Raw genomic sequence first — 19,767 nt, 5'->3', positions numbered from 1 at the left:
ATCTGTTTTTCTTGACTGTGAAAATTCTCAGTATTCAACTATAATCTTGCTATTGTCTAAATCAGACACATCTCCTACCACAAAACAAGTTGCAATTGGCCTTTGGCACCACAACTGGAATAATGCAAGAAGAGGTTTTGGCAGATATCATTTAACATTCTCACATTATACTTTCCAGGATGTGAGTTTTGTTTTCTTATTTCCTTGGATCCCAAAGGGCTTCTTTTTAATTAAGGAGTAAAGATGTCTTCCTGTGAACCCTAAATTTCTTTGGTCCACTTGCAAGTCGTAATGATACTGAAGAGGCACTTTCACCATTTTGAATCTAAGTCATAACTTAGAGATGAAAGAAATAACCCTCCATTACTGTGGACCAAGATCTCCAGATGCATCAACTCCAGTCAGAAAATGGCAACAAATCCAAATTAATAGACAGGTTTTCAAAGAGCATGCAGATTCTAAAGTATGATAATTATGTGACCAAAGATACCTGTATTTGTATTATTGTATTCATGTGATAGTAAGTTGATGTCATATGGATTAATTGTTCTTTATAATTAATAAAAAAATAATTAATTGTTCTTTGAATATCTAGAGAGGTACTTTAAAAATAAAAATTTTATAAAAAGAGCTCTGGTTTCACTCAAGTTCTAATAAAACAGAACTTCAGAATGTCATGAGTACTTGGGAAATTTTTAAAGCCACATAAGTGATTCTGATGCCCAAGCAAGGCTTAGAATCATGTCTAGTCTGGCTTTCAGGAAGTAAGTCTTCTGTAATATGAGAAGCAAATGGGTTTTCCATTTTTCCAAGGTTCAAACAGAAAGATGAGGCCAAGGTTAAGTTTTCATGGCAAAAATATTATCTACACCCCAAAAGAAGGCACTACACAGGTGATCTAAATAATTTTGAGATATATCCACAAAGATTATCTAAATATTTTCCCCAGTTTCCTATATTTTATTATTCTTTTAAATAGGAACTCCCAGTGTTCTCTCTAACCTTGGCCATCCAAATGACAATAGAATACATCCACTCCAGGCACATCATCTATTTTACAGAGCAGTGCTTTGGGTAGACAATTTGTTCAATATTTTCACCTTGCAGATAGGTTAACTGGCAGAGAATGGAAGAACAGAAGAATATAAAACTGTCAAATGGAATCACATTAAATTGATGAGTTCGCAGAACAGAAAGCCTACTGCACCCCTCACAATTTCCCAATCATATTAAAGAAAGTTTGAAGAAAAATCTTCAAATAAAAGAATCAAATTTCCCAAATATATGTCCACAGGGTGATAAAGAGTTATACTGAGCTATGTTGTAAATAGACAAGAAAAGGGAAGAGATTCTACACTCTCTAACATCAATGTGAGAATAAGTCAATTCTTTAGTGAATTTGACAAAAGAGTACAAAATATTTGAGACAAAACAATCTTGCTTATTTAACAAATTAAGAAGAGTCTCTCCCATGTACTGGGCCTTGGGCAAAGTAAATAGCCAGTATTAGTTCATTTAATTAATGTTCATAGCAACTCTATGGTAGATTTGCTAATTGTATCCCTACCTTTGGGCTTCCCCGGTGGCTCAGAGGTAAAGAACCTGCCTGCCAATGCAGGAAACCTGGGTTTGATCTGTGAGTCAGGACGATCCCCTGGAGAAAGAAATGGCAACCCACTCCACTATTCTTGCCTGGGAAATCCCACGGACAGAGAAGCCTGATGGGCTACAGTCACAAAAGAGTCAGACACAACTTCGCGACTAAACAATACCACCACCATCACCATCCCTGCTTTGCAAGTGATAAAAATGAGGCATAGAAAAGTTACATACCAAAGACCATATAATTAGTAAGCAAGAAAGCAAGAATGCAAAGCAGCACTCTGGCCCTAGGGTTCATGAGGTTAACCCCCACCATCTATATTCTCTCATCTGTTACCAAAAAGCTGTATGGCAGAAAAAGTTTTTCTATGACTTCTCCCAATATCTCATTTCATTCCTTCCTTTCACCAAGTTAGGACATTTTCTTACCTCCCCTTTCTCCTATCAAAGCTCATGCATCTGACATTTAATTCCTCAGGATCTTGATTTTTATTGCTTCATAGAATCCATACTAAGGGTCAGCTAATAAAAATAGCATGTTATCTGGCTTCACTGCAAGCTTAGTGGTAAAATATCCGCCTGCCAATGCAGGAGACACAGGTTCTATCGCTGATCCAGGAAGATTCCAAATGCTGCGGAGCAACTACACCACAACTATTGAGCCTATGTTCCAGAGCCTGGGAGCTGCAACTACAGAGGCCACGTGCCACAACTACTGAAGTCTGCACCCCCTAGAGCCCAGGCTCCACAACAAGAGAAGCCACCACAATGAGAAGCTTGTGCACTGTGACTAGAGAGTAGCCCCTGCTTGCTGCAACTAGAGAGAAGCCTGCGCAGCAATGAAGACCTAGCACAGCCAAGAAGAAACAAAAAATAAAATTATTTTAAAAATAATCATTTGTGATAAGCCCCCAAAAAGCAAGTCTTTAATAATAATCACAGAAAATATAGCATGTTATTTCTTAAAGATAATGGTTTTCACTTAATCACACACTATTAATACTTAACTCAAAGTAATAATCACTGTAGGATTCTGACCACTGATGTCCATGCTAAGCACTATTGGGGCAGAATGCATATCTCATTTATATATGTATTCTCAGCACCAACAGCACCATGTCTGGGACAGAACTGAATCCTAATGTAAGTTTGTTGGACTGTAAATGCAGGCCAGGATGCTCCTGTAACCATCTCACACAGGCCAACTTCTTCCATAAAAGGCTAGCTGGCCTACCTAATATGAGCTCTCATAGCTCCTTTGGGCACAAACTACTAAAATACCTCTAAAATGGGACATGTTAGCTAAGAATCTCCTTTTTCTTTTAATAAAAGTAGGCCACACATGTTATATAGGAAGATTCCTATATAACAGCCACATTCCAGCCATTCATAAGGAACAGAGAAGGAACCTGGGCCCTGAGTGTCAAGAAAAGGCACGTTTTGGTGAGAGGAAGCCTAGAGGAAGGTTTTATCATGGGGCAGCTTTGGTGAACCAAGCTGTAAGTTTAGGGCAACATGGAATCCTGGCTCCTCAGGGGAACCTGCAAGTTAAGAAAGGAAAGCTTTTTGAAAGCAAAGAGGGATCTAAAATGGGAAATGGGAAAATGACTTTGCAACTTCACAGATGTGCCTAAGGATATGTCTATAGAAAAGTCCCCAGTGAGGCAGATTGTATTTCCCAAGATAGCACAACACAATCTCTCGTTCCACACGCTCTTCTTACAGTGTGACACTGACACTCCTCATCAAAAGGCGAGCCCGTGTTCCCTCCCCTTTAATCTGGGCAGGTATGAGACTACTATATGACTTCCAAGGCTAGGTCAGTTAAGGTCATACAACTTCTGTCTGATCTCCCCGGGACACTCACACTTGGAACTAGGCTGTGAGCCAAGGAGTCACATGGAGATAGCACGGACAGGTGTTTCAGCCAACAGTCCAGATGAGGTCCCAGCAGACAGCCAGCATCAACACCAAACATGTGCATGAGGAAGTCTTAGAGATGGTTCCAGCTCCAGCCACCATCCGACTCCAATCCAGAAGACACCCAAGAGAGAAACAGCTCCCTGAGCCCAGTGAACCCTCAGAACCACGAAAAATAATAATAAACCGATTGCTATCCTTAGGTCATTAAGTTCTGGGGTGATTTGTTATGCAGCACTAGTAATTGAAGGGGCTTCCTAGGTGGTGTAGTAGTAAAGAATCTGCCTGCTAATTCAGGAGACACAAGAGATACAAGTTTGATCCCCGGGTCAGGAAGATCCACTGGAGGAGGAAATGGCAGCCCTCTCCAATAATCTTGCCTGGGAAATCGCATGGACAGAGGAGTCTGGTGGGCTACAGTCCACAGGATCTGAAAGAGTCAGACATGACTGAGCAGCTGAGCACACACACACGCACACACACACACACACTCTCTAGCAATTGAAATGCCCAGCCTGAAACAGGCTTAGGAGCCACTTTATGTTAACAGGAGGGTTAAAGCCCAAAGAAGAGTTAGGTTTTCTTAGTAAAGAGGGAAAACTGAAGTAATCCAGAAACTAGGTGGGACTGACTGGGTCACAGCAGCCAGAACAACTCCTTTTCCCTTTCTACAAATTCAGAAGCTATAAAACCTCCCCTGAGAGCATGCTGAGTCTGCCCAGAGAGAAGCCACCTCAAAGATGATTAGAATGTAAGTGGATAACGAGCCATTTGAATTATCTGCTCTAGTTCAAACACATGCTGTTGCCAATATGCTGTGGCAGCCAGCTAACATCTGAGCATCTTTAATTTAAATTGCATATACTTAACTTGAAATGGCATCTATACTCTGAAACTAAGAATTTACTGTACCATCATCAGATCATAGGAGAAATCATCTTTTCAGGAATTTCCCAAATTTGCCTTTTTATTGCACTCTAATGTGGCAACAGCTTAATGCCTGATGGCTCCCGAGTCAAATGTTTCAGACTATGAGATATAACTCCTATTCCAACCCGTTTGTTAATACACATGCTGTTTCCTGTCTACATATGTGAATGGAATGATTCTCAGAAGCTTGGGTCTCGTTCCCTCAAAAACACCAAAATCATATCTATAACCTTAAGTAATAGACACATTCACAAAGCCAACATTTAACTTATCAAGCTTTATCAGAGATAAACTTTTCAAGGCAAAAATCTCCAAAGGAAACTGAACAAAAAAAACAAGCTTATGACAGAAAATTGAGACTGTACTCAGAATAAAAATAATAAAATGTTAATACAGCATCTGTGGAGCTTAAATTCTAGGCTCAGGATCAGTTCAGTTCAGTTCAGTTCAGTTGCTCAGTCGTGTCCGACTCTTTGCAACCCCATGAATCGCAGCACGCCAGGTCTCCCTGTCTGTCACCAACTCCCGGAGTTCACTCAAACTCACGTCCATCGAGTCTTTGATGCCATCCAGCCATCTCATCCTCTGTCGTCCCCTTCTCTTCCTGCCCCCAACCCCTCCCAGCATCAGAGTCTTTTCCAATGAGTCAACTCTTCGCATGAGGTGGCCAAAGTACTGGAGCTTCAGCTTTAGCATCATTCCTTCCAAAGAAATCCCAGGGTTGGTCTCCTTCAGAATGGACTGGTTGGATCTCCTTGCAGTCCAAGGGACTCTCAAGAGTCTTCTCCAACACCACAGTTCAAAAGCATCAATTCTTCGGTGCTCAGCCTTCTTCATAGTCCAACTCTCAAATCCATATATGACCACAGGAAAAACCATAGCCTTGACTAGATGGACCTTAGTTGGTAAAGTAATGTCTCTGCTTTTGAATATGCTATCTAGGTTGGCCATAACTTTCCTTCCAAGGAGTAAGTGTCTTTTAATTTCAGGATAAAAACAAACAAAAAGCAAATATACCAAATATCTGTGTTAGACCTAGTTATAGTGCATTAACTGTTTAAAAACAGATTGAGGGGTTATCATATTGAGATGACTTCCATTTAGCCATCATCCTACCTAACCTCTGACATATTTAAAACTGCTGACCATCTAACATCTAACATGTTCCTGCCCCTGCCCCAAAGCTTCTTTTTCCCTTGGATTCTTACAATATGCCATCCCTGCTTCTTTTCTTGCTTCTTGTGAAGTAGTTTTTTTTTTTTTTTTTTTTGAAATAGTTTCTAGAATCTAGACCAACTAGATTCGTACCCTCAGTCAGCCCCTCAACTAGCTGGTATGACTTTCACAAGCTGAATCATCTAGTTTCAGTTTCTACATCTGTAAAACAGCAATAATAATGACACATAATATACAAGGAATACAGTGATAATCTGATGAAATAATGCATATAAATGACTAGGTGCAGAATAAGTACTTGGTCAATGTTAACTATTATTTTAATGCTTCTTAGTGGTGCTTAGTGTCTTTTGTTGTCATCTTTCTCCACTACTAGTCCCTGAAAAGTTGGTAATCCAAAGGGATCTGCTCTGTTCTTAGCTCATTTTTACTCCATCTGAATTATCACAACCCCTTCCATAGCATCGGTCATCTCTCAATATGTCAGTGACTCTTCAGTCCTGATCTTTCTCCACATCTTTATTTCTATCTGATTACCATCACATCCTACTAAAGAAACCAAGCCATGACACCATGTGTGTCCAATTCCTGAGAATATATATCAGAAGTCCTAGAAATGGTCTGTAAATAGGTCAGACTATGGGTTATCAGTCCAAAGAGCCAGAAGACCCTTACGGTCATCTCTTTTAGGAGAACAAGGTTAAGATCCAGGCTTTGAGGTCAACTCTGTGACAATAAAGCCAGTGAGGCAGCCCTCTGTGTCCTGCTACACTGGATTTACCTGTCTTGGGACAGTCTCCAAGCAACTCTCTTTGAGATCTGCATGGTTGACATCAAGGGTTTCCCATGCCCTCCAGCATTTAGTTGGGCTTGGCTATTGAGGACCGCTGGCAGGATATTGGAGAAAGAAAAGAGAGAGAGGTTGGCATTCCCTTAGTTCCTCTCTGTGATGTCATCTCTCTATATTGCTTTCATTCTTCGACTAAATATCACAGCTTCTTTCATGGCAACACCTTCAGAAGACTCTAGTCTGTGGTACTCTTGGTCCCCATGTCACCAGCTCCAGGGCATATCACTAACTTTCATGTAACTCTGAATACAGTTCCTTCATTAAGACTTCCTTCTAACCTCAGTATGCCATCTGTCTTCTGCTAGAACCCTGACTGAAATATCCACCTGCTTACTAGTACTGCCTTTCCTTTTAAAAAATAAATCTGTAAAAATTTCCAAAAAAAACCCACCACATTTATGATAAATATAACAAAACTATGCTGAAAAAATGAAGAAAAAAATTATCCATAATCCCATCATACCATTGTAATGTTGATATATTTCTTGTAGCGTTTGTGATACATATTTAACATCGCTGTAACTAAAATATTTAGAAAATTTCATGTCATTTTTTTGAATTAATATTATAGAATAAGCATTTTCCATTTTGCTAAATAAACTTTATAAACATCATCTTTAAAAGTTGCATAATATTATATTAAGGAGATGTGCTGCAATTTGCTTTATTTTTCTCATATTATTGAACATTTGGCATGCCCTTTCAAATGACCTTTCCAATGCACATATTCACACATACCATTATACATATGGTGACTTCCTTTCCATTTCTCTACTAGCTTTGTTAGAGGGCAATTTTTAGACTTTGCATATGTTCTATAAGACAAAAGCATTAGGTTTACAGCAATCTTTCCTTTGAAAAAGGTTCCAAGTCTTGTGCAATGGAAGGTACAATAAATTTAATATCAGAAGTCTATGGATCAAGGCCCAGATTTTGTTGTAGTCTCCATAACTATGAATCTTTCCTAGAAGAGGTTAAACAGTTTATTTTAAGTCCCCTAAAAGTTTGATACGCTCCACAAATGATTCAGACTAGGGTCACAATTGTAAAGATGAAGACAGTGGGGAGATTATGAATCTTTAGTTTGGAAGAACGAGGTCTTAGAGATCATCTGGTTTATAACGCATTCTGTTCTTCCTCACCATTCATATGAGGAAGCTGAGGCTCATGGAGACCCTGTGACTTGCTAAGTCACAAACAGAACATTACTTCTGAAGCCAGCACTCTTCCTCTACCTGGTGATTCCTGGGCTAGTGCTGTGTTCAGTGCTCCAATGAATCACCTGAGGAGAGCATTTAAATATCTGCAGACCTGCCTCACTCATTCCTAGGATATAACTCTTTCATGTTAATATCATGGTTTTCTTTTATTTTGCAATTATTTAAGCTTCCTCACAATGCTTTTGCATTAGACGGTATCACTGATTCCTTCCCATGACTGTATGCAAAATTGCTACTATAAATAGATTTAAATGTCCTTATGAAAAAAATTAGCAATAAGTAAGTTTGTCCACATAGCTTTTTCCAGTGGCCAAAACACCTGAAAACAGAGGGGAAGCATTGGAGATAAAATTGAAAACAAAAAATGAGAGCTAAGAGTGAACCAAAATAGAGCTGACACTGAAGTTACACTAATAGACAGTGGTACTTCAAACCCATCACTGTACAGTTCTGCAGACACTCGGAATCATCAGCAGCAATCTGATCATTAGGCCATCCATACAGCCATTCAAAGGAACTGTCTCATACATTATCTCATTTTCTTCTCACAGTAACCCCTTGAGGTAATCACAGCAAGATTTCCCACTGGACAGATAAAGAAACAAAGACGTGAGATGACCCAACCTTGGTATACACTTCTCTGCATAAGTTGGTTGCCCTAAACAGAAATTAGTCAAACAGGATGAGCACCCTAAAGTCAGATCATCTTCCTGTCTCAAGGGAGGGTCTTCAGAGCACAACATCTGGCTGGAATGCGGAGTCCATAGCCACATGAAACTTGAAGCCCTGGATGTTTTAAGTAAAGAAAGTCTGAAACTATACTTTCTAGTTTTCTTGGCTCTTAAGATTCATCAATAAAATACACAGAATGCACTCTTCTAAGAATATATTCTCCCAGCTCCTGAAAATAGGGTCCAAAAATAAGCTGTGAAGCAGGCCTCTCTATCAGTTCAGCTCAGTCACTCAGTCGTGTACAACTCTTTGCGACCCCATGGACTGTAGCATGCCAGGCCTCCCTGTCCATCACCAACCCCCGGAGTTCACTCAAACTCATGTCCATTGAGTTGGTGATGCCATCCAACCATCTCATCCTCTGTCATCCCCTCTTCTCCCACCTTCAATCTTTCCCAGCATCACGATATTTTCCAAGGAGTCAGTTCTTCCCATCAGGTGGCCAAAGTATTGGAGTTTCAGCTTAAGCATCAGTCCTTCCAATGAATATTCAGGACTGATTTCCTTTTGGATGGACTGGTTGGATCTTCTCTAACACTGCGGTTCAAAAGCATCAATTTTTTGGTGCTCAGCTTTCTCTATGGTCCAACTCTCACATCCATACATAACTACTGGAAAAACCATACCTGGTGACTGTAGCCATGAAATTAAAAGGCCCCTCTATAATTACTTCTAAATAACTATATAAGTTACAAATTCATATCAACAGCAAGGCACTGGCAAAATGAGAAAGTAGAATAAGAATATTTGATGTCCCTCCACTTTGTTGAACCACAGTGTTAAAACTAGAAGGGATCTAAAAAATACTCTAGTTTCTACTGTCTCTAGAATTCAACCTCTAGTCTTGTTTTCCACATTCCCTATCTTGCCTGTCCATAGGTTCCCTCATTCTCATACCCTGAGGCCCATGGTCCCTCAGAGACATTGGCAGCATTCCATCATTCTCACTTCTCTTATGTTCATTTTCTAGACTAACGTCACCATCAACAAGAAAGATCCTGCCAATGAATAAAGGAGGATAACACATTACCCCTCTGGGGAGATTTATCCAACAGCCCTTCTCCCTTCTTCCTGTTTGTTAGATGAATTGTAATTGTATCAGATCATTTTCTTATTTTATAGGCTCAACTTCCCAGACTCCCTTGTATGTGACTGATCTTACCCCCAGGAGGGATAGGGCCCTTTTGTTAAAAGGAAATTCCTTTGGCTCTCACTGTTTGGTTTCTTGGCTTTGACACGGTATGAGAACTAAATGCTTGAAGTCACGCTTACTATTTTGCAACAATAAGATGACTGTTATCAAGATTAAAAAGCCAATACCACAAGACTGATAACCCGGAAAGGTGACCTGAATTCCAAATCCTTGTATACCATAGATATTCTTTGGTTGGAGGGCTTTTTGATTCATCTTACAGATTAATGCACCCTAACTGATACATCCTTTCAGGTAACACAAGCATTTTAACATAGGTTTCAATGCGTCAACCCAAAAGACTGACTAAGGACATTCATTATAGGATTCTGGAGCCTAAGAGGTATTTTTTGAGTAAGTTCAGTTCAGTTCAGTTGCTCAGTTGTGTCCAACTCTTTGTGACCCCATGAATCGCAGCACACCAGGCCTCCCTGTCCATCACCATCCCCCGGAGTTCACTCAGACTCAAGTCCATTGAGTCAGTGATGCCATCCAGCCATCTCATCCTCTGTTGTCCCCCTTCTCCTCCTGCCCCCAATCCCTCCCAGCATCAGAGTCTTTTCCAATGAGTCAACTCTTTGCATGAGGTGGTCAAAGTACTAGAGTTTCAGCTTCAGCATCATTCCTTCCAAAGAAATCCCAGGGCCGATCTCCTTCAGAATGGACTGGTTGGATCTCCTTGTCACAAAAACAAGACCAGGACCTGACTGTGGCTCAGATCATGAACTTCTTATTACCAAATTCAGACTGAAATTGAAGAAAGTAGGGAAAACTGCTAGACCATTCAGGTATGACCTAAATCAAATCCCTTATGATTATACAGTGGAAATGAGAAGTAGATTTAAGGGCCTAGATCTGATAGATAGAGTACCTGATGAACTATGGAATGAGGTTCGTGACATTGTACAGGAGACAGGGATCAAGACCATCCCCATGGAAAAGAAATGCAAAAAAGCAAAATGGCTGTCTGGGGAGGCCTTACAAAAATTTTTTTGAGTAAAGACATCATCTAAAGTGCTTAGTACAAGTGTCCCTGTACTCCTTTCCCTAAGCTCTGCCTAAGATTTGTTTGTTTTAAAGCTAGAAGAGGAAACACATCTTCAGCAGAGCCTTCAAGGGACATATATGCTGAAGTGAAAACTGAAAGTATTATTCACTCAGTTATGTCCAACTCTTTGCAACCCCATGGACTGTAGCCCACCAGGTTCCTCTGCCCGAGGAATTCTCACTCTAGACAAAAATACTGGAGTGGATCACTGTTCCATTCTCCAGGGGATCTTACCAACCCTGGGATCAAACAGAGGTCTCCTGCATTGCAGGCAGATTCTTTACTACCTGAGCTACTGGGGAGAAATATATGCTAATTTCCCCCCAATAAAGCTCTGCCTATTCCCAAAACAAATCTGATATAAAACTGAATGGAACATATTCCAGCAGCAACACCAATCCCACCATCAAAAGACAAATACCTTATTCATCAAAAGTAAACAGTTCCAGAGAGACCAAAATGCCTCATTATCTTTTACAAATTTACCTTGGTATTTTTGACATCTAGACTGCTGGCTCCTTGTTGAGTTTTAAGTGGTATAGACTGAAAATCTCCCTTAAACTAATAGATACCTCAATTTTTGAAAGGCTAATGCAAAAACTCAATATGCCAGGAAATTTGGAAAACTCAGCAGTGGCCACAGGACTAGAAAAGGTCAGTTTTCATTCCAATCCCAAAGAAAGGCAATGCCAAAGAATGTTCAAACTACCACACAATTGCATTCCTCTCACACACTAGCAAAGTAATGCTCAAAATTCTCCAAGTGAGGCTTCAACAGTATGTGAACCAAGAACTTCCAGATGTTCAAGCTGGATTTAGAAAAGACAGAAGAACCAGAGATCAAAATGCCAACATTCGTTGGATCTTAGCAAAAGCAAGAGAGTTCCAGAAAAACATCTACTTCTGCTTTATTGACTACACCAAAGCCTTTGACTGTGTGGATCACAACAAACTGTGGGGAATTCTTCAAGAGATCAGAATACCAGACCACCTTACCTGCCTTCTGAGAAATCTGTATGCCAGTCAAGAAGCAACAGTTAGAACCGAACATGGAACAATGGACTGATTCCATTGAAAGCACTGATGCTGAAGCTGAAGTTTCAATACTTTGGCCACCTGATGGAACTAACTGACTCATTGAAAAAGACCCTGATGCTGGGAAAGATTGAAGGCAGGAGGAGAAGGGGATGACAGAGGATGAGACGGTTGGATGGTATCACTGATTCAATGGACACGAGTTTGAGCAAACTCTGGGAGTTGGTAATGAACAGGGAAGCCAGGTGTGCTGCAGTCCATGGGGTCACAAAGAGTCAGACAGTACTCAGCAATTGAACTGAACTGAATGTAAAAACTGTGTTTTTATCATGGGGTGAGCCTAGTGAGAAGAGACAGTTTCTGAATGGGCGGAAACCATCTGTTTAAAATTTCTTCCAATGGTCACCCAGAACAGTGATTTCTAGTTACCCTAGTAGAGCATGAACCTTGGTTTTAGGACTGAGTATTCCAGGTCATTACCTTTTATATATATATACAAATTCATTCATTTTAATTGAAGGCTAATTACTTTACAATATTGTATTCATTTTGCCATACATCAACATGAATCCACCACAGGTATACCAACACGCTGCTGAATAACCAACAAATCAGAGAAGAAATCAAAAAAGAAATCAAAATATGCATTGAAATGAATGAAAATGACAACACAACAACCCGAAACCTGTGGGACACTGTAAAAGCAGTGCTAAGGGGAAAATTCGTAGCAATACAGGTATACTTCAAGAAACAGGTCATTATCTTAAATGCATTTCAGTTCAGTTCAGTTCAGTCGCTCAGTCATGTCCGAATCTTTGCGACCCCATGAATTGCAGCACGCCAGGCCTCCCTGTCCATCACCAACTCCTGGAGTTCACTCAGACTCACATCCATTGAGTCCGTGATGCCATCCAGCCATCTCATCCTCGGTCATCCCCTTCTCCTCCCGCCCCCAATCCCTCCCAGCATCAGAGTCTTTTCCAATGAGTCAACTCTTCGCATGAGGTGGCCAGAGTACTGGAGTTTCAGCTTCAGCATCATTCCTTCCAAAGAAATCCCAGGGTTGGTCTCCTTCAGAATGGACTGGTTGGATCTCCTTGCAGTCCAAGGGACTCTCAAGAGTCTTCTCCAACACCACAGTTCAAAAGCATCAATTTTCGGTGCTCAGCCTTCTTCACAGCCCAACTCTCACATCCATACATGACCACAGGAAAAACCATAGCCTTGACTAGACGGACCTTAGTCGGCAAAGTAATGTCTCTGCTTTTGAATATACTATCTAGGTTGGTCATAACTTTTCTTCCAAGGAGTAAGCGTCTTTTAATCTCATGGCTAGAGTCACCATCTGCAGTGATTTTGGAGACCCCCAAAATAATGTCTGACACTGTTTCCACTGTTTCCCATCTATTTCCCATGAAGTGATGGGACTGGATGCCATGATCTTCGTTTTCTGAATGTTGAGCTTTAAGCCAACTTTTTCACTCTCCTCTTTCAGTTTCATCAAGAGGTTATTTAGTTCTTCTTCACTTTTTGCCATAAGGGTGGTGTCATCTTCATATCTGAGGTTATTGATATTTCTCCCAGCAATCTTGATTCCAGCTTGTGTTTCTTCCAGTCCAGCATTTCTCATGATGTGCTCTGCATATAAGTTAAATAAGCAGGGTGACAATATACAGCCTTGACATACTCCTTTTCCTATTTGAGGTCATAGTTCTCTCTTATTGAAAAAATTCAAAACACAGATACAATTGTTCAAGGACTAAAGTTTTATAATCCCACTTCAAAAACAAACCAAAAAAAAAGAGATCAGTCATGAGTTGGTTTCAGATTTAGATGCCTTTACTGATATGTAATTTGTGAGTTATAATAGAGCCATGTGCCCTCTGCACATTAAACCAGCTGTTTCTCTGCCCTGTTTCCTCATTAAATTCATCCCATGACTCCATCACTCTTACTTTCTTTGTTGTTTTCTATTTCTACAGACTCAAACTTTTTATTCTCTGCCATATACCCTCCCTACTTCCTTGATACCTTTATCATATGCCTCTCCTCTCAGATACCTTTATCATATGCCTTTCCTCTCACCTGGATACCAGGAGTCCCCACCTTCTGACTGTGAGCATCCTTTGGCCTGTCTAGTACTCAGTTCCCTGTGGTATATTCATTTGCTCATTCATTCATACATTCACTCAAGTCCCTGGTTTGAGCTCTTATTAAATCCCAGTTCCTTGAGACACATGTCTATTTCTCCTCAGTTGCTTAGAGATAAATTACATGTGCCTTTTTCTTTATCTCAAGTGTACAGCTGTCTGTTATTTTCCTTCGTGGTGTTCATATCTTCTGGGATCTTTGTCACTCCATATATTACCCCTATAGGCTGTCAACCTAGGAGGTATTAACTGTTTAATCTAAATGTAAAAGAGAAACAGTTGAACATGGATTGTAGGCTATTTTTCCAGTTCTGGGATACATTTGCTGTAATCTACTGATACTCTCTCTTTCACCTTCATGTAACGAATAGCCATGGAAAAGATGCAGATGGGAGACTAGAAATGTCTGGATCCCAAGGTATGCTGATCAATAGAACGTATCTAAGAAAGTACTCAATAAACAACTTCTTCCAGACATCCCACAATTACATTAATGAAACAGGTTATTTAAGTTGCCACCTTTAAAAAACAGAACTAGCTAATATTATATACAATCTATTATATAACCAGTCAACCCTACAAAGTATAAAGAAAAATATAAGACTTCTGAGCTTAAGTAATTGTAAATTATTTGAAGAGATGGTGAATGTTTAAGAAGAATGCAAATGAGGGCAAATATATTCTTTTTTTTTTTTTTTCACTTTATTTTACTTTACAATACTGTATTGGTTTTGCCATACATTGACATGAATCCACTACGGGTGTACATGCGTTCCCAAACATGAACCCCCCCCCCCCACCTCCCTCCCCATAACATCACCGTGCACCAGCCCCAAGCATGCTGTATCCTGCGTCAGACATAGACTGGCAATTCTATTCTTACATGATAGTATACACGTTACAATGCCATTCTCCCAAATCATCCCACCCTCTCCCTCTCCCTCTGAGTCCAAAAGTCCGTTATACACATCTGTGTCTTTTTTGCCCTCTTGCATCAGGGTTGTCATTGCCATCTTTCTAAATTCCATATATATGTGTTAGTATACTGTATTGGTGTTTTTCTTTCTGGCTTACTTCACTCTGTATAATCAGCTCCAGTTTCATCCATCTCATCAGAACTGATTCAAATGTATTCTTTTTAACAGCTGAGTAATACTCCATTGTGTATATGTACCACAGCTTTCTTATCCATTCATCTGCTGATGGACATCTAGGTTGCTTCCATGTCCTGGCTATTATAAACAGTACTGCAATGAACATTGGGGTACACGTGTCTCTTTCAATTCTGGTTTCCTCAGTGTGTATGCCCAGCAGTGGGATTGCTGGGTCATAAGGTAGTTCTATTTGCAATTTTTTAAGGAATCTCCACACTGTTCTCCAAAGTGGCTGTACTAGTTTGCATTCCCACCAACAATGTAGGAGGGTTCCCTTTTCTCCACACCCTCTCCAGCATTTATTGCTTGCAGATTTTTGGATTGCAGCCATTCTGACTGGTGTGAAGTGGTACCTCATTGTGGTTTTGATTTGCATTTCTCTAATAATGAGTGATGTTGAGCATCTTTTCATGTGTTTGTTAGCCATCTGTATGTCTTCTTTGGAGAAATGTCTATTTAGTTCTTTGGTCCATTTTTTGATTGGGTCGTTTATTTTTCTGGAATTGAGCTGCATAAGTTGCTTGTATATTTTTGAGATTAGTTGTTTGTCAGTTGCTTCATTTGCTATTATTTTCTCCCATTCAGAGGGCTGTCTTTTCACTTTGCTTATATTTTCCTTTGTTGTGCAGAAGCTTTTAATTTTAATTAGATCCCATTTGTTTATTTTTGCTTTTATTTCCAGTATTCTGGGAGGTGGATCATAGAGGATCCTGCTGTGATTTATGTCAGAGAGTGTTTTGCCTATATTCTCCTCTAGGAGTTTTATAGTTTCTGGTCTTACATTTAGATGTTTAATCCATTTTGAGTTTATTTTTGTGTATGGTGTTAGAAAGTGATCTAGTTTCATTCCTTTACAAGTGGTTGACCAGTTTTCCCAGCACCACTTGTTAAAGAGATTGTCTTTACTCCATTGTATATTCTTGCCTCCTTTGTCAAAGATAAGGTGCCCATATGTATGCGGATTTATCTCTGGGCTTTCTATTTTGTTCCATTGATCTATATTTCTGTCTTTGTGCCAGTACCATACTGTCTTGATGACTGTGGCTTTGTAGTAGAGCCTGAAGTCAGGCAAGTTGATTCCTCCAGTTCCATTCTTCTTTCTCAAGATTGCTTTGGCTATTCGAGGTTTTTTGTATTTCCATACAAATCTTGAAATTATTTGTTCTAGTTCTGTGAAAAATGTGGCTGGTAGCTTGATAGGGATTGCATTGAATTTGTAAATTGCTTTGGGTAGTATACTCATTTTCACTGTATTGATTCTTCTGATCCATGAACATGGTATATTTCTCCATCTATTAGTGTCCTCTTTGATTTCTTTCACCAGTGTTTTATAGTTTTCTATGTATAGGTCTTTAGTTTCTTTAGGTAGATATATTCCTAAGTATTTTATTCTTTTCGTTGCAATGGTGAATGGAATTGTTTCCTTAATTTCTTTTTCTACTTTCTCATTATTAGTGTATAGGAATGCAAGGGATTTCTGTGTGTTGATTTTATATCCTGCAACTTTACTATATTCATTGATTAGCTCTAGTAATTTTCTGGTGGAGTCTTTAGGGTTTTCCATGTAGAGGATCATGTCATCTGCAAACAGTGAGAGTTTTACTTCTTCTTTTCCAATTTGGATTCCTTTTATTTCTTTTTCTGCTCTGATTGCTGTGGCCAAAACTTCCAAAACTATGTTGAATAGTAGTGGTGAAAGTGGGCACCCTTGTCTTGTTCCTGACTTTAGGGGAAATGCTTTCAATTTTTCACCATTGAGGATAATGTTTGCTGTGGGTCTGTCATATATAGCTTTTATTATGTTGAGGTATGTTCCTTCTATTCCTGCTTTCTGGAGAGTTTTTATCATAAATGGGTGTTGAATTTTGTCAAAGGCCTTCTCTGCATCTATTGAGATAATCATATGGTTTTTATTTTTCAATTTGTTAATGTGGTGAATTACATTGATTGATTTGCGGATATTGAAGAATCCTTGCATCCCTGGGATAAAGCCCACTTGGGTCATGGTGTATGATCTTTTTAATGTGTTGTTGGATTCTGATTGCTAGAATTTTGTTGAGGATTTTTGCATCTATGTTCATCAGTGATATTGGCCTGTAGTTTTCTTTTTTAGTAGTATCTTTGTCAGGTTTTGGTATTAGAGTGATGGTGGCCTCATAGAATGAGTTTGGAAGTTTACCTTCCTCTGCAATTTTCTGGAGGAGTTTGAGGAGGATAGGTGTTAGCTCTTCTCAAAATTTTTGGTAGAATTCAGCTGTGAAGCCGTCTGGACCTGGGCTTTTCTTTGCTGGAAGATTTCTGATTACAGTTTCAATTTCCGTGCTTGTGATGGGTCTGTTAAGATTTTCTATTTCTTCCTGGTTCAGTTTTGGAAAATTGTACTTTTCTAAGAATTTGTCCATTTCTTCCATGTTGTCCATTTTATTGGCATACAACTGCTGATAGTAGTCTCTTATGATCCTTTGTATTTCTGTGTTGTCTGTTTTGATCTCTCCATTTTCATTTCTAATTTTATTGATTTGATTTTTCTCTCTTTGCTTCTTGATGAGTCTGGCTAATGGTGTGTCAATTTTATTTATCCTTTCAAAGAACCAGCTTTTGGCTTTGTTGATTTTTGCTATGGTCTCTTTTGTTTCTTTTGCATTGATTTCTGCCCTAATTTTTAAGATTTCTTTCCTTCTATTAACTCTGGGGTTCTCCAATTCTTCCTTTTCTAGTTGCTTTAGGTGTAGAGTTAGGTTATTTATTTGACTTTTTTCTTGTTTCTTGAGGTATGCCTGTATTGCTATGAACTTTCCTCTTAGCACTGCTTTTATAGTGTCCCACAGGTTTTGGGTTGTTGTGTTTTCATTTTCATTAGTTTCTATGCATATTTTGATTTCTTTTTGATTTCTTCTGTGATTTGTTGGTTATTCAGAAGTGTGTTGTTCAACCTCCATATGTTGGAATTTTTAATAGTTTTTCTCCTGTAATTGAGATCTAATCTTAATGCATTATGGTCAGAAAAGATGCTTGGAATGATTTCAATTTTTTGAATTTATCAAGTTTAGATTTATGGCCCAGGATGTGATCTATCCTGGAGAATGTTCCATGAGCACTTGAGAAAAAGGTGAAATTCATTGTTTTGGGGTGAAATGTCCTATAGATATCTATTAGGTCTAACTGGTCTACTGTATCAATTCTTGAAGGGTACAGCATCACACGAATTCTGTGTCCAATGGCCTTAGCAGGAAGGTTGCTTCGGAATTTGGCACGAACCATGCCACAGTTTCCATGAGCTCAAGTGATCTTTCCCCAGATTACTCTGGTTTTGTTAGGTTTTCCACCAGGAGTTACTGTGTTGTTCTTTGCTTTGAACACATAAGCACATCTCTTGCCTAAATAGAATTCAGTTTCATCTCGAGCATATACACCTTCAATTTTCAGGAGAGCAGCGTGTTCCCTTTGGTTCCATAGACCCCATTTATAGCCAGCAAAAATTGCCTTGGACCACAGCCTTCCAGACATATTTGTCGTTTTAGAAGTCCCGTTCCCAGCAGGCCGGAGCACCTATTCTCGGAAGTCAGGGAACCAGCACCATCAGTCCCATATCTCCTCCATCCTGTCCTCCCTGTTGCTGGAAATCACAGAAATTGTTAGCTGGTAGAGCCTCGGAGTCACACCCATGCCTCGTCTGAGGGATATAGCCAAGCCTACCCCACTTATTCACCCCCAAAGTTCAGCTCAGGGCAAATATATTCTGTTTCAACCTCTTGTACCTTCTACTTTTGATACTAACCTGTAGACTGTGCATGTGTGCCAGCAGTTTCTATTCTCTCAGGCATTCTGTCCTCCTCATTGACTCTTGGGGGGAAAATCCAACAGCTCCCAGCTTGCTCTCTAAACAGACATCTTGAACTTCAGTCAGAAAGTCAGTTCAAACCTCAGGTGTCTCATATAATGGATTTAGTGTTGGACGCAGATTTATCTACTTCCTTTTCAGACTTTGCATTTTCCACAGCCGCATCTCAGAAAACAGTCCTTTCTCATCAGGGGGAGGAGTATGAGCCCAGATGAGCTCAATGCAAAACCAAAAGCAGAAAGACTTGCACCCTTAGAATACCAGTGGACAACTTCAAATTTGTGCTTCACGCTCTTGCTCTTTGAGGCTTTATTATTTTGTGCTTTCCCAAGACATACGGACAGCACTTGACTTTTATATAGAAAACAGCAAACTCCAGTTATCTGTGAGTTGAAAAATTACTTGCTTATCTGCCTTAATCCTTCCTTCATTTTGAATACTGTAAACAAAACTAAATAAAATTCTATAAACAATAACAAAAAACCCCTCTCCAGCTATAACAGATGGATCCAATCCATCTCAGTAGATTATATCTCATAAATGATTCATTGTCATTGCTTCAACCTAGAACCTTTTTGTATTTTGCACATCTAAGTGAATAACCATTAGTAAAGCTTTATGCATTGCACTTGTAAATTACCTTGGGTCTGTCATAATCTAGGGAGTAGCACTGATATTTGGGGGCAGGGGGAGGTCCGTTCTAATTATCTCTATGCTGAATCTCTTATCCTGACAAAAGCTGCAGGTTATCAAACAGAATTAGATTCCACTCCAAATCTGATCTGGGCTTTTTCTTTAATATTTACAAATGGAGCATATGTCTTATTTAACACCTTAACAAATAAAAAGAATTTTTATTCCATAGGCCCTATAAATATTTTATATATTTGACAGGAACATTAATTGTAATAAATGCT

General features: G+C 39.4%; 1 pseudogene; it reads right to left on the bottom strand.

Moving 5' to 3' along the window:
- Nucleotides 1–17,979: 17,979 nt before the first annotated feature.
- LOC132659318 (large ribosomal subunit protein eL33-like) lies at nucleotides 17,980–18,542 on the bottom strand (annotated as a pseudogene).
- Between the last annotated feature and the right edge of the window lie 1,225 nt (nucleotides 18,543–19,767).

Source organism: Ovis aries, chromosome 2 (assembly GCF_016772045.2).
Source record: "Ovis aries strain OAR_USU_Benz2616 breed Rambouillet chromosome 2, ARS-UI_Ramb_v3.0, whole genome shotgun sequence".
Lineage (NCBI taxonomy): Eukaryota > Metazoa > Chordata > Mammalia > Artiodactyla > Bovidae > Ovis > Ovis aries.
The sequence above is the reverse complement of the archived record's forward strand: the minus strand, read 5'-3'. Positions and strand labels throughout refer to the sequence as shown.